Source organism: Eublepharis macularius, chromosome 2, assembly GCF_028583425.1.
Source record: "Eublepharis macularius isolate TG4126 chromosome 2, MPM_Emac_v1.0, whole genome shotgun sequence".
Classification (NCBI taxonomy): Eukaryota; Metazoa; Chordata; class Lepidosauria; order Squamata; family Eublepharidae; genus Eublepharis; species Eublepharis macularius.
The window spans coordinates 78,343,608-78,357,518 of record NC_072791.1 but is presented as its reverse complement, the minus strand read 5'-3'; the positions used below and the strand labels follow the sequence as shown (position 1 = coordinate 78,357,518).

General features: G+C 46.8%; 1 protein-coding gene across 5 annotated transcripts in view; it reads left to right on the top strand.

The window, feature by feature from the left end:
- Positions 1-288: 288 nt before the first annotated feature.
- The window catches only part of NR1H3 (nuclear receptor subfamily 1 group H member 3), a 41,648-nt gene continuing 28,025 nt past the window's right edge, over positions 289-13,911 (top strand). For 2 of the 5 annotated variants that reach the window (XM_054971499.1, XM_054971494.1), the window contains exon 1: positions 289-514. The gene's annotated coding sequence lies outside the window, so the exon portion shown is untranslated. Of the gene's footprint in view, positions 515-9,069; positions 9,118-13,211; positions 13,298-13,911 lie in introns of those variants that run through there. The other 3 variants (XM_054971498.1, XM_054971497.1, XM_054971495.1) reach the window with 3 other exon arrangements.

Below are 13,911 nucleotides of genomic sequence, written 5' to 3'. Positions count from 1 at the left end.
ATCTCAAAGCAACTTTAAAGAATCGTAACCACAGCTCAGTTCTGTCATCATCGCTATTATTAGTAGTGTTGTTTTATTATTCACAAGAACAGCAGATCCACTCGGCTACCCATCGATTTGACTCGGCGACGCCTGTTCTTCCCTCGAATCGTTTGGCCCGCCCGGCATGCCAGGATGTGGCAATCGAGAATGTGTCTGTGTGCGCGGAGGGGGTAACTGGGGGGGGGTGGAGTTGGGGAAAGTTCAGGCATGTGACTCTGAGGCTGCTGCCCGCATTACATCACTGCTACTCAAGCGCAGCGACTCCCCCCAAGTGCCGCGGGGCTGAGCCTGGCAGACCCGCGCTGCTTCGAGCCTTTCCCACGACCGCCGTGGCCTTCCAGGGGGCGGGGAGCTCAGCGCCCCTGCCGTCCGACCCCTGCCTGAAGGAGGTGGGTCTCGTGGAGCGCCCCTCTCGGTCAAGTCGCCTCCCCTTCCGGGCTGCGGGCATTTCTGGAGTTGCTGCTGCTGAAGGGTAACGCTTTCTTGCACGATCTCCCGGGGCAACAGGGGCATTTGGCGGCGTTCACTAGGGAGTCTGCAGCTGACCTTCGTAGGGGCTGCCGTATGTTCTCCCTGTGCCTTTGTCATTAATTCCTTCTCGTGCAAATTCGAGGTACCGGAGTAAAAACCACCTGTTGGCGCTGAAGGCCAAGCTACAAGTGACGAATGACACTTGAATGGCAAGTGGGTTGAGTGGAGGGCAAGTGAACAGGGAGAAATACACTTGCCGTTCAAGTGTCATTCGTCACTTGTAGCTTGGCCCTCAGCAACATACACGTGTATTTGTGCGTAGGAAATCATGAGGGCTAAAGTGGTAGGAAAGCTATCCAGGTGCAGCCTGTTCGTCCTGTTGAGGGAAGCGCAGGTAAACTCCGGCACTGATTCCTCCAAGGGAACATCTTTAAAAACACTGCTTACTTTTGCTTAGCAGCTGTGACCATCATTTTTCGGTATCTGCTGAAGGGCGGGTAAAAAGTGGTTTTCAAGGCATGTATGAAAAGTTATGTTGATTATTGTGAGTACAAAATCAGTATTCAAATATTATTCTGGATTAGTTATTTTGGAATTAATGCAACCTTGAATTTGTGCCCTAGGCTGCATTTCTAGCTATACTTACCTTGTGAGTAAACCTTGTAAACATGGCTGCAGTCCTGTGTGTGTTTATTTGGAAACAGTGAATTCTGTAATACTTACTTCTAAATAAATTCATCCTGAGCACAGCTGCAAATCCATTCCCTTGCCTCTTTAGCCTTTTGCTGGAGGGTGGGTATGGGGAAAATGAAAATTAGGTGTTGCAGGAATACATCTTAATCAGCTGCATAATTTTGTTGTGTGTTCAGAAAGATGTTAATTGTAAAAAGATTGGGGCAGGAGGTGAGATGCGAACATATTACTATAGTAGAGTTTACAATTACAGTTTACAATTAAAACAATGTGACACATCTGTCATCATGGAACTAAAAAAAAATACACCCGTGTTTAGTTGTCATCCTTTTGCCTGAGCAATATGAGGAGAGAGGGACAAGCAGTGGTGTTCTTTTGCCCAGAGCCACTCAAACCTGGATCTGCAAAGTTATTTGATGTACCACATCAACTCTCCTTTAGCCTGGGAAAAGGGGATTCAAATGCCTCCTCAGATATGAACTCCCTAGATGGCCTTGGCCCAATAACTATCTTTCTGTCAGTTGGAAAGAGACAGATAGTGCACTTATTCACAGTGCAGTAGAAATTAATATTTAAGCAATGGAGGATATTGGTAGAATTGCATTCAGGAGTAGTCAACATGCAGGCACAAGCTATAAACTTGGTCTTTGCCTTCTAGCATACTGTCTGCTGGTGGCCAGCCTTTGGGGCACGAGTGCCAAAAGCCAAATGCAGAGTACGGGATAGTACAATAAATACATGTCCTGCAGTATAGATGCCTCTGGAGTTTCAAAGTGATTGTGCCTCAAGGGAGCAGGCAGTAGTGTTCAGAGGAGATGCTGGCAGCATGCTTGATTTTATTTATTTAAAATGTCCATATGTCACTTTCCTGCTTGGAAACTGCAGGCCTCCAAGATGGCAGACAATACAGAAATTAAGATGTAATAAGCAGAATAAAACCATTAAATAGCAAAACTAGATTAAAATTTTAACAAAGGGGTTTTCTAACAATATCAAAAGTATTAGCATCAGAAAGAGTTGATTGCACATGCAATTCTTTGTCTCCTCATCCTCATTTTCCCTAAAAAGGAAGCTCTTTAGTTATCAGTCCAAAGGAGAGAAAAGAAGATGCTATTTGGTCCTCTTTAGAGAAGGAATTTGTAGATGAGGTGCCACCAGTGAAAAGACCCTGTTGAATTTGCATATTACCAAGTCAAATAGGTTGTCGTTCCCCATTTCAGTATTACTGAAGACAAGTTGATGCTAAAAAATGGTAGCTTGCTTCCTGCTATTGGCTCTCCTGCCCTTTCCAGGCATGTACAAACACCTATCACTGCGGCCTGTAGCACATGCTCTGTACAATGTCAGTATTACCTGCTCATGTTAAATATGTAAGATAATATATGTTACTTAAAGTTAGATAAGTTACATCATATGTTTCTTACTCTTCCTTACACAGTTCTATACTCGAAACCAAATCAGAACCATTCACAAATGTGTATTAGAAGGATTTGGAGAGGGAGGATCTAGCCATTTAGTTCCCTTACAGGTTTAACAGTTTAGTTAAAAAGTGCAAAGGTTTAGGTTCTCCTTTTGTTGAGATTTTTTCCCCCAAATTAGGATTTTGGTATTTTTATGCCTGAGTGGTTCCTTCTTGTAGTGCAATTATTTGCTGAGCATCTCCTATTAATAGGGAAGGGTGCTAGCTGTTGGGACTTTGAATTAAAGGGTTGGGTCTTTTTTAGACAGAAGGTAGCAGTTCGATGATACCGTCAGTCATTTTCAGAAACAATTTTTTAATAATTTCCCATAACTGTAAAATTGAACAGAGTTACTACATGGTCCCCTTTTGCTATTGTACGGTGTTCACATTAAGAAATGGTACAATACAGTGCCTTGCATCAAATTACTGAATAGTAACTCCCTTAGCCCGGCTTCCTTTTTCTGAAGATATGAAATGTGGATCTGTGCTTATTTAAAAAAATAAATATGGCCTGCAAGGTCACACAGGTTGTTTATCCTACTATATAAATGGCAAAAGCGTATTTAAGACAACTTACTTCCTACCCTAGTGCACCACCAGAGGGCACTGCTTTGGAGGGAAGCCCAGATGAGGCAGCCAGACCTCCAGAGAGTGTGCCACAGTGGAAAGCCCAGGAGCGGAGCAGGTGGCAATTCCGCTCAGGAGTGGAGCAGGTGGCAATTCCTGCCCCCCCACCTTCACCCAGCTGGGATCAGAAGCGGAGCAAGAGGCAATGCCCTCGCCCCACCATCACCCAGGTGGGATCAGCCATGAAGCAGGAGGAAATGCTCGCCCCCACTTCACTCAGCTGAAACCAGAAGCAGAGCAGGTGGCAATGCCCACCCCCCTTTACCCAGCTGGGATCAGGCGAGGAGCAGGTGACAATGCCCTCCCCTTTCACCCAGCCAGGATCAGGAGTGGAGCATGAGGCAATGTCCATCCCCCTTCACCAAGCCTGAATCAGGCACAGAGCAAGAGGTAATGCCCACCCTCAGCTTCACCCGGCAGGGTTCAGGACTGGAGCAGGTGGCAATGCCCACCCCCTTCACCTGGCTGGGATCAGGCAAGAAGAAGGTGACAATGCCTACCCCCTTCACTCAGACGGAATCAGTTGCAGAGCATGGGGGGTTGATGGGTGATGGAGTGGGTCCTTGAAAATCCACAACAGGTGATCCACATTGGCATGCAGATGTCCAGGACGGTGTCAAACAGAAAAGCTAAAAGAGAAAAGGGAGAGATATCATCTTAGTACCTGGGCCTTATGGTCTTTCACCGGGTTCATCCGTATCAGCGGGGCATGGTCCATGACCAGAAGAAAGGGGTTGTTGGTTATGTAATATTGTAATGTACCTACAGCCCATTTCATGGCTAATGCCTCTTTCTCCACTATGGCTTATTTGGTTTCAGACAGCTGGAGCTTGGGGTTGAGGGATAGGATGGGAAGTTCCTGCCCCCCCCCCCACACCTCAGACAACACTGCACCGAGGCTGGACTTGCAGGGGTCTGTGTGGACTATAAAAGGGTGGTCGAAGTCCAGGTTCATCAGGATCGGGTGCAATGATAGTGCAGCCTGATGTACCTGGAAGAGCCACAGGCATTTGGGAGTCCATCAGCTGGCCTTTGTGCAGGCAGTCTGAGAGGTAGCTGGCTTGCCCAGCGAAGTGCAGAATAAACTTGCTATAGTATCCCATGAAACCTGCCTCATCTGTTTTTTGGTCTGGGGTCGGGGGCTTTGTTCCAGGGAGATGACTCTCTTGGACAGAGGCTTTAGCTGTCCATGTCCTTCTAGAAACCTTAGGTATTCCAGCTTTTGGAACCCCAGCCGGCTCTTCCTGTGGTTGGCCCACAGGCTGGCTGCCTTTAGCATGCATAGAACTGCCTTCAGGTGCTGGAGTGGGAGGCCCAGTCTGAGCTATAGACAATAATGTCATTGATATATGCCAGGACAAAGCCCTGACATTGTAAGAGGATTGGGTCTACTATGCATTGGAATGTGGCCATGGCCCCGTAGAAACAAAAGGGCATAATGTTGAATTGGAACAGTCCTTGCAGGGTGGCAAAGGCTGTTTTCTCCTTGTTAGCTGGGAACATCGGCACCTGCCAATATCCTTTCATAAGATCCCGGGCCAACAGCTAGCGTTCCATCCCCAGCTGGTTGATAAGGTATTCTGTCCGGGACATGGGGTAGGCATTGAACTGGGACACTTTGTTCACCTCATGGTAATTGATGCAGAACCTAGTGCTGCTTTTGGGCTTGGGCACCAGGACCACAGGGCTCCTCCAGGCACTGCACAATGGTTTGTAAATACCAAGCAACACATGTTGTCCACCTCTTGGGCCACAACATCCCACTATTTCTGAAGTATGGGCCACCACACTGAGCACGCTACCTGCCCCAGAGGAGTCAGGATGGCATGAGAGAGCATCATAGTCTGGGCTGAATCTACTTGAGAAGATCCCAGGGAACTCCAGCAGCAAGCTCATGACCTGTTTCTGTGGTATTGGGGTTAGGTTGGGGTCCAGGATGGGCTTCCCTTGTGCTTGATTTCCAGGGGAGCTTGCTGTCAGGCAATTCTGAAGGGTCCTTGGACAGGTGGCATGCAGGGTCAGCACGTTCTGTTTCTTGATTTTGTTCACGTCTATTGTCTTCCTCTGCCACAATGCACTTCATACCAAAGAGGTCCTATCACTTTGGTGATGCTGAGGGGCCCCTCCTAGGCGTTCCCAGACCCTGGTCCGAAGACACGCCAGTTCACCAGCATCCTGTCGCCTTCTTTCAGCTTGTGAGTGTGGGTTTCCTATTGCATTCTGCCTGTTGGGCCTTCTGGGCTCCTTGGAGTTTCTGCTGGGCCTCCTTGAGGGCTTGTTCAAGCTGTTCCTTGAGCTGCTGGATGTACTCAGGAGCAGGTACTCCAGCCTTTGACCCCAGGGAGCCCCACCGGCCTTCTATGATGTCCAGGCTGCCTCTCGGTTTGCATCCATATAGAAGCTTGAAAGGGGTATACCCTATGGAGGCCTGTGGTGTTTCTTGAATCGTGAACAATAAGAGGTCCCATTGGCCGGGCTTTTAATGAATGATCTTCCAGAGCATGGATTGAAAAGTCTGATTAAATCTTTCCACTAGCCAGTCAGTTTGGGGGGGGTGGATGGAAGTGAATAACTGGTGGATGCCTAGCATACGGCAGAGGTGCTTTGTGAGTGTGACCATGAAAGGGGTCCTGCAGTTGGTAAGGATTTCGAGGGGCAGTCCCACCTGGTTAAAGAAGCTCATCAAAGTGTGAGTGACCCCCATCGACGGCATGGTCTGCAGCAGAATGGTTCAGGGTACTGGGTGGCATAATCCATCAGCATGAGTATATAACGGATGCCGTGAGGCATCCACAGGTAAAGCCTCACAAAGTCCATTACAATCCGCGAAGTTCATGGCTGCAGGTGAAACATGGGCCAGACCCCATTTTCCTCTGTGTGCAAGCAGCCCCTCAGCCATGGCCATGGGTGTAGAGGGCTAGGGGAGGCACAGTCCCAGGGGACCCCAGGCTGGGGCACCCAGGCACGGAATTCTAGGTGCCAACCCCCCCCCCCTATGGCTTTAGTAGGCCCTCCCTACTCTGGAATCTTCTTCACCTCCTCGGCTGGAAACGCCGGACATCCTCAACCTCTGTGGGGTCCTTTGGGGGATTTCCTGGGACGAAGTTGCTAGGAAATTCTCCAGCAAGGTTGTAGCCTCCTTGAGGTCGACTGGCTTACTGCACATGACCCAGTAGAGTGCCTGGGGAGGGAGAACCTGCACCAGCTATTCCAAGACCATCCATTCCACTATCTATTTCCCCCTTTGCTGATGGGCTTTAGCCAACAGTAAGCTGCATCCTGGAGTCGGAGGGCGATCCCCCTTCTTATTCATCATGGCTTGGAATTTCTGGCAGTATGTTTCTGATGTTATTTTGTACAAGTCTATCACAACCTTTCTGTTTCTTATAGTCCGCTCCATCTTCCTTAGAGAGGGCCTGCAGTGTGGCCAGGGCGTCCTCTGTCAGAAAGGGACTGCTGGCCCATTGATCCTGGGGCCAGCGGGCTGCCTCTGCAGTCCTCTTGAAGGCCTCTAAGTAGGCATCAACGTTGTCTTTGGCCCCCAGCTTTGTAAACTGAACACTGGAGTCTGTCCTCCGCTGGGGACCCTGCCTGCTTGGGCATTTCCTACACCTGCTGTGGGAGCCCCCCTGCTGCAGAGATCACCAACTGCTCCTGCTGTTTGACCAGCCATTGGCTGAACCGGGTTAAGTCCATAGTGATGGCATCTCTGGGTATGGGATTCTGCTCCAGGGCTGTCAGCTGGGGGGTGGCTACTGCCACTGGTGCTAAGAGTGTGGGGGTCTTTAGGAGGGGGCAGCTGGGGCTCTACCCCAGAGGGGCTGGAAGCCGTGGGAGCAGGCAGCCTACTGTGGGACAACTGCCTGCATTCTCCACCACATTGTGGCGCTCCACCTCCACTACTGCTCTTCCTACGCTGTTGGCCATTGTGGTCGCCCTCCCACTGGGTCTGCCGGGGGAAGTCCCAAACCTCAGAAAGAGAGCTGGGCAGGTTGTAGCACCACACAGGTTCCCCTCATCCTCTCTTGGATAGATTCTGGCCTCTGCATCCTCACCAGCTACAATCCTCTCCTCCATGGCTTGTTAAGGACTCTCTGGCTTTAACCTTTTACCATTTCCAGCCCCCTCCTCTCGACCCCACCCCCAGCAGCTGAGCCACTGTCTGGACTGCCCTAGGCAGTCACATCTGTCTGGGTTCCTGCCCTGGCTCCAGCTGGGGCTTGTCGGGATGGCTCACTGCCTCCACTGGCTCCTTTGCCCCCATTTCTGGCTTGCTGTGCCCCCTTCTGGCCAGCGCCTGCTCCTGGGCCAAAAGGCCACCCAGCCTCATTGTCCTGGCTGCTGCTGGACCGTTTACTGTGGCAGCATCCCTGGGGACCTTGCACCTCTGCCTCCTTTGTGTTCCCCTCAGCCGGGGAGGGGGAGGGGTGTCCACCCAGCCTGTGCTGCTGTCAGGTGGTGTCCTGGGTTCTGTGACTGAGGAACAGCTGTCCCTGAAGGTTTCTGAGCCACCCAACTGCCCTTGCCACCATTCCTCCTGCACCTGGCTTCTCTGCATCCCCCACCTTCATCGGATAGGAGCTTGTGGCCCTGGAGGGAAGGGTTGTTGGGAATGCCCCTTGGATGCCCACTTCCCAAGGGGGCTCCAAGGCCAGCCTTGACTTTGGACAATCATGAATGATGTGGAAGATCAAGAAAAAAGTTTCTTCTTCATAATTAGACAATTCAGAGTCACCCAATGAGATTGATTAGTGGCAGGTACAGGATCAGGATGTACAAAACAAACAACTTCTTTACACAACGCAGCATTAGTTTATAAAGTTCTTTGTCACAAGATGCAGTGGTGACTGCTGGCTAAGATGGTTTTAAAAAGCACTCGTCAAATTAATGGAGGGTCTGTTAATTACTATTCACCCTGATAGGTAAATGAAACCACTATGAATACCTGATACTAGAGAAGGGTGATGTTTTCATGTACTTCTGTAAATTTCCCGGAATCACAGGGATAGCTATGATAGAATGAATGTTGAATAGATGGAACTTTCGTCTGATCCAACAATGTTCTACATCTATTCATTCCTTTCCCGCTTCTGTTTCATCAGATTTTACTGGGTCATAGAGAAATCTCTATTAAGAGGTTTTTGACACTTCATTATCTAATTAGCTGCATGTACAGATCATCTGGGCCACTCTCATACCAATGTGATAATATGTATTGTAGTGGTCCAAGTCCAGTTCATTATCTATCCAAAGTTACACAAAATTCAAATGGAAAAATTAAGTGAAACTTGCTCACAGAATGTTGCAGATTTTATTTTTTGTCAGAATAAATGACAGTTATGCAATGTACATGATTTTGATTTCCATTGATCTAGATAACCAGTGGGATATGTGAGGCCCAGTGACCTCAGATTGAAGCCACAGCAAGAAAACAAGTTGTTCTAAACCGTATTGGGAGTTTTCTGGCTAACACAAGATTCTAGTCAGGACATGGTTTGGGAAAGAACACAGGGACATTCTGAATGTTTGAAGTTATCTGGGAGAAATTCAAGGCTCTTGTTTCTCATCTGGTGGGTGTGTCCTGAGTACAGCCATGTCACTGGTTGACTTGGAGCCAAGGGGACTCTGCCTGACTTGCAGGACTGTTTTCCAGCAGGTTGTTTTGTAATGATGTCAGATGGGAGAAGGGAATGAGATTTGGCAGGGCAAAGTCTGCAGAAAGTTCAGCCTGACGTTTGGACCCATGCCGCAGAAGGAATTCTATCTTCTGCTGCGTGGATGTTTGCATGCATTCTTTTATGGCTCCCTACCCATGGTCTCTGGTATGGATGGCCCTCTTTTAATATTTATCTTCATTTTAACCCCTAATTATTTCAATTCTCTTATGAATCCCAGCAGCCAGAATGTTCTTTTTACTTGCACATTTCTTCAGTGTACAGTCAAATTTTCATGAGTTGACTGAGTCTGGTTACTACAGTTAGGTGTAAGCTTGTCAGATTCACAAATGGAGAATGAGGGTTTGGCAGAAACCCATCTAGCTTGGCCTCCTGCTGTACATCAGGAACCTTCATATGCATTAACCCTTTGTGAAGAGTGGAGATACTGTGCCCGACTTTGCTCTTTGCACTATGACATATACAGCACATTGATGGCCTGCAGTCATGATAATATTTTAATATTTGGAAAGCTGTGGCCCAATACTGTTCAGCATACATAAAGTCTGTAGATTTAAGTGCTGGCACATCCAGTTAAATGGCTTTGGGGGACAGATTTTGGGAAAGACCTTTCTATGCTTGACACCCTGATGAGCTGACACAGTAGACAATGGAGCTATGGAGACCGATGATCTGATAATATAACACAGTTTATTATGTTCATACAATGTGTTTCTTAGAAAGAATACGATATTGTGGATATTTTTTCGTTTATCAGAAATTTACTGAGCATTTGGCATCAGTGAAGAGTGCATGAACATATGACTGTCAGGAATTATCTGTGTCACCTTGTTCTCTCGTATCTTCCCTCCCCCCTTCAGTTTATTGTAGCGGAGTTAAGGGTAGCAGTTAATACCAGGTTTGAAATCACCTGCAGTGTGATTTTCAGTGGATTCTTATTGTTTTTTATTAGCTTGTGGAACAAATGAAACTCTCTTCTGAAGTTTGTACATCGGCAGCAAACAATCTATCTTGTATCATTTAGGCGGGCCTGTAAGGCAGAGATGTTCTACCAGACATATGGTGGAGGCTAATTATAGTCCATCATTGCCGAGCCTTCCACCGGTCTCCCTCTATGAGGGGTTATGGAGAGTCCACTGCTGGCTGCCCCGAAAAGGGGTACAGTATTCTATTGGTCTGCTGCTACCTCCCCTGTTTGTATGCTGATGGGCAGGAGTGCAGGACTGCCCCGTCTTGGAATGGTTTTATTGATTGCTGTTTTTATGTTGTATTTTAATCAATGTTGTACCTCGCCCTGAGCCCACTTGCAGGGAGGGCAGGTTAAAAATATAATAAATAAATAAATAAATAAATAAATAAATAAATAAATAAATAAATAAATAAATCTTGAAGATAGGAATTGCAACAGTTAGCTTTGCCTGTGATAACTAGGAGACTGCATATGCATTTTTGTGTTAACCGTCAGTGGCTGAAATAAAAAAATTCTGTTGTGTGCACTTTTAAGAAGCTATAGGCCCAATCCTGATCTCTGTCTAGAAAAGGAAATCAACTTTTAAGAAAAATTCTACCGGTAAGCAGCTACAGGCTGGTATGAACGCTATACTTACCATGTATATACTTACCAGTTTCAGTAGGTGGCCTTAGTAGGTGGGTAAGCCACTCCTCTCAGCCCCAGCTCCCTAGCTGTATTGTGGGGATAATAATAACACTAACTTGTTCACCGCTCTGGCTGAGTCACTGATTGGTCTAGAAGAGTGGTATATAAGTGCAGCTATTATGATGTTTGTGGCTGGTGATGTGATGTCTGGCAAGAGTACTGGCCATGATTGTTGATTGTTGCAAATGGTAATCTGTACTGTATAGTGTAAAGGAGTAAAAAACCTCCTGGTGCTCTGAAAGTATTTTCTCCCATAAGTCATTGTAAGCTTCCCACAAGAAACGGTAGAAGCCAGTACTTTAAAAGAAGAGCTATAGACACAGACTGCTGGATAGGCCCTGTTCTTTCAGACAGGTTCGAATCCAAATTCTATGGCTAGCTGATCCTGAAAACCTCCTTTCCTGGGAGTGTAATACAAACCTTCAGAATGTGACAGACCAAAAAGATCATGGGAAACCCTTATGGAATTGCTGAGGTGATGGGTTCGAGATAGCAAGGTACCAACCCAACACCCCAAATGCATGCAGTAAGGATTATAAATGAACAATTATGCCACAAGACTAATAGCCCAGAATAACCCAATCTTGCCAGAGCTTGGAAACAAAGCGGGGTTGGTCATGGTTAATACTTGGCTGCAGGGCTTTTTTTCTGGGAATGAGGTGGTGGAACTCAGTGGGTTGCCCTCAGAGAAAATGGTCATATGGCTGGTGGCCCCGCCCCCTGATCTCCAGACAGAGGGGAGTTGAGATTGCCCTCCGCGCCGCCATGTGACCGTTTTCAAGAGGTTCCGGAACTCCGTTCCCCCTCGTTCCCCCTGAAAAAAAGCCCTGCTTGGCTGGGAGACCACCAAGGAAAACTGGGATTGCTATGCAGAGGAAGGCAACGGATAACCTCCACTGCTCCTCTCTTGTCTGGGATCACCATAAGTCTTGTTCACGTTGATGGCACATTGCTTTTATTACTGTTATGTCACATGAAAATACAGGAGTCCCCATGATACCTGTGATGTTTAGACTAGACCTCAGTCATCATGTAACTTAAGTTGGCATGGGTCACTGTTGAAGTTTGATTGTTTTTAACTTTTATTAGATAGGCTTCCTTGGAGTTTTCTCTGACTGAATCTGTCCCTGAGCGTTAGCTGCCCCATCAACTTATTCCATGACACTTTGCTGAGGATGGGAAGAGAAAAGGACCACTCATGCATTCTTTAAAAATTTCCTCAGCTTTTCCCTCTTGGGAAGAACGCGAATTTGATATTTCCTGTTTGAATCCCCTGACAAAGTCAAAGTCGTGCTTGTGTTTCCTGCTGTCCTTCTGAAGGTCGGTGCGATGGTAAAGTCAAAGCTAGCACTGAACTGCAGTTAGAGCCAAGATCCCAGGGTTATTGCAGTTTGGCTTCAGAAGTTGCAGACCCTTCTCTGTGCTCTTCCATTAACCACCCAAGCAGTGAACAGTCTCTTGGGGGGACTTGTATTTGAGAGAGGGGTGGGATGGAGTCATTTTGAGAAAAGGGAAACAATCAGCAAAAACTCTTGAGTTACACAATTTATTTGACAATGTCAGGTGTTCTTAAATTTCCAGAGTTGCAGTTACATTTTTATTTTGAAAAACAACAGCTAGAGATCATTTTAAAACTGAAACAAGCACTTGTAAGGTCAGCATTTATAAAAATAGTAACACCCTCAAGTTTTGCTAGTAATTTCTTGAAGTACCTTTTTCTGAAGCAGCTGATTGTAATTGATTTAAGCACTCTACCCTGGATGGGTTGCATAAATAGGACCAGAGAGCTTAAGAGCTTGGTGGAGATAGTGTATGGCACAGTAGAGTATTAGGAACTAGTAAGACTAAAAGAAATGGAAGAAGAAGACTTTAAGAGCACACAGGGATGGAGGGAAATGGAGAGCAAGTGTGTGTTTTCATGTATGTGTAAAGGTTCCCTCACTGTCAAGAAGAACTAAAGAAGGGGAATAGTAAGGAGTTAAGGAACCTGGCTGCGAGCACAACTAAAAGCACCTGACCTTCAAGTGTATTTTGTACCTGTGTAGGTCCAAATATCCTTCTTTCAGGAATTCTGTGGTTGGGCCTGCTTTCCCTACATTAAAAACACAGGTGTCCTTTTAAAGGAGTAGACAAGTTTAGCTACAGAGACTGGCCAAGTGGCCAGTGTAATACTTGGCCAGTTCCTTTCAGGGCACTGAGGAACCTGTGTGGCAAGAAAGGTGAAATTATTTTGTTGAAAATCTTCATGCCGGCATTTGTAGCGGTATCAGGCCCCTGACTTCACCCTCTCTTTTGCTCCCCAAGCAGGTAAACCCTTCATCTCCAAAGATTGTAGCACCTCAGAGAGCTGCTATTTGAGCAAGCAGTGTGAGGGGAAAATGCCAGAAGGATGAACTGGAATAACCTCTTCTTCTTTCTCTTTCCCTCAATTGAAGGACCAAGTGCATCCTGCAGGCAGGGAGAGGAGGGAGCACTGCACATTCTGGGATTTGCTTGTATCTCACAGCACTCCCAGACTTCTCTCTTTTGCTTCTTGTGTTGCTGTGAACTGGTAAGCCCTCCCCCCCCCCCAGTCAGTAGGTGGCTGATGTGGGGGACAGCAAGCAAAAGAGAGACAGCCATTGGCACAGTGAGATAGAAAGAACAAAACACTCAAAACAGCAGGGCCAGGTAAGGAGAATAGGATTGCAGGGGTGGGGGGTGGGGGGCATTTCTGGATTATTTGTGTGGAAAGTGCAGGATGAAAATTGTGTTTGCTGTGGAATTGGGAAGATATCTTTTCTGACACCAAGATACTTTTTATGTCTTGTGAGTCTCCTGTGACTAATTTGGTGGGGAACAAGCAGGATTTTGTATTCTGAAAAACACCTACAAAAATGGAAGGACTTGGGGTATAAAGCCTTTAGGACTGATGATCCTTTCTTAGTATTTTGATTTCTAGCCCACCATATTCTGTGAGTTGAGGGTTGCAGTTGTTTAGCAGTATTGCTCTCTAAGGCACTTTCTTTGTCCTCCGTTTCTTCCCAAATCTAAATAAGATTCAAACTTTGCTTCTTTGTTAGATATTTGTGCTAGCAAGGCACTATAATGCATAACCAGAGGTGAGTGGGGTATGTTCTTGGAAAAGGCAGATGCAACTGATACCCTTTACAACTGAGTCCCAATCTGACCAACATCCTTTAGGCACTGACCTTCTTTACTTAACTAACTGTGAGTTGCTCTGGTCTAAGCCCATTAACTTAGACTCGAGTAGCTTTTCTTAGGATTGCACTGTCTGTGATGTG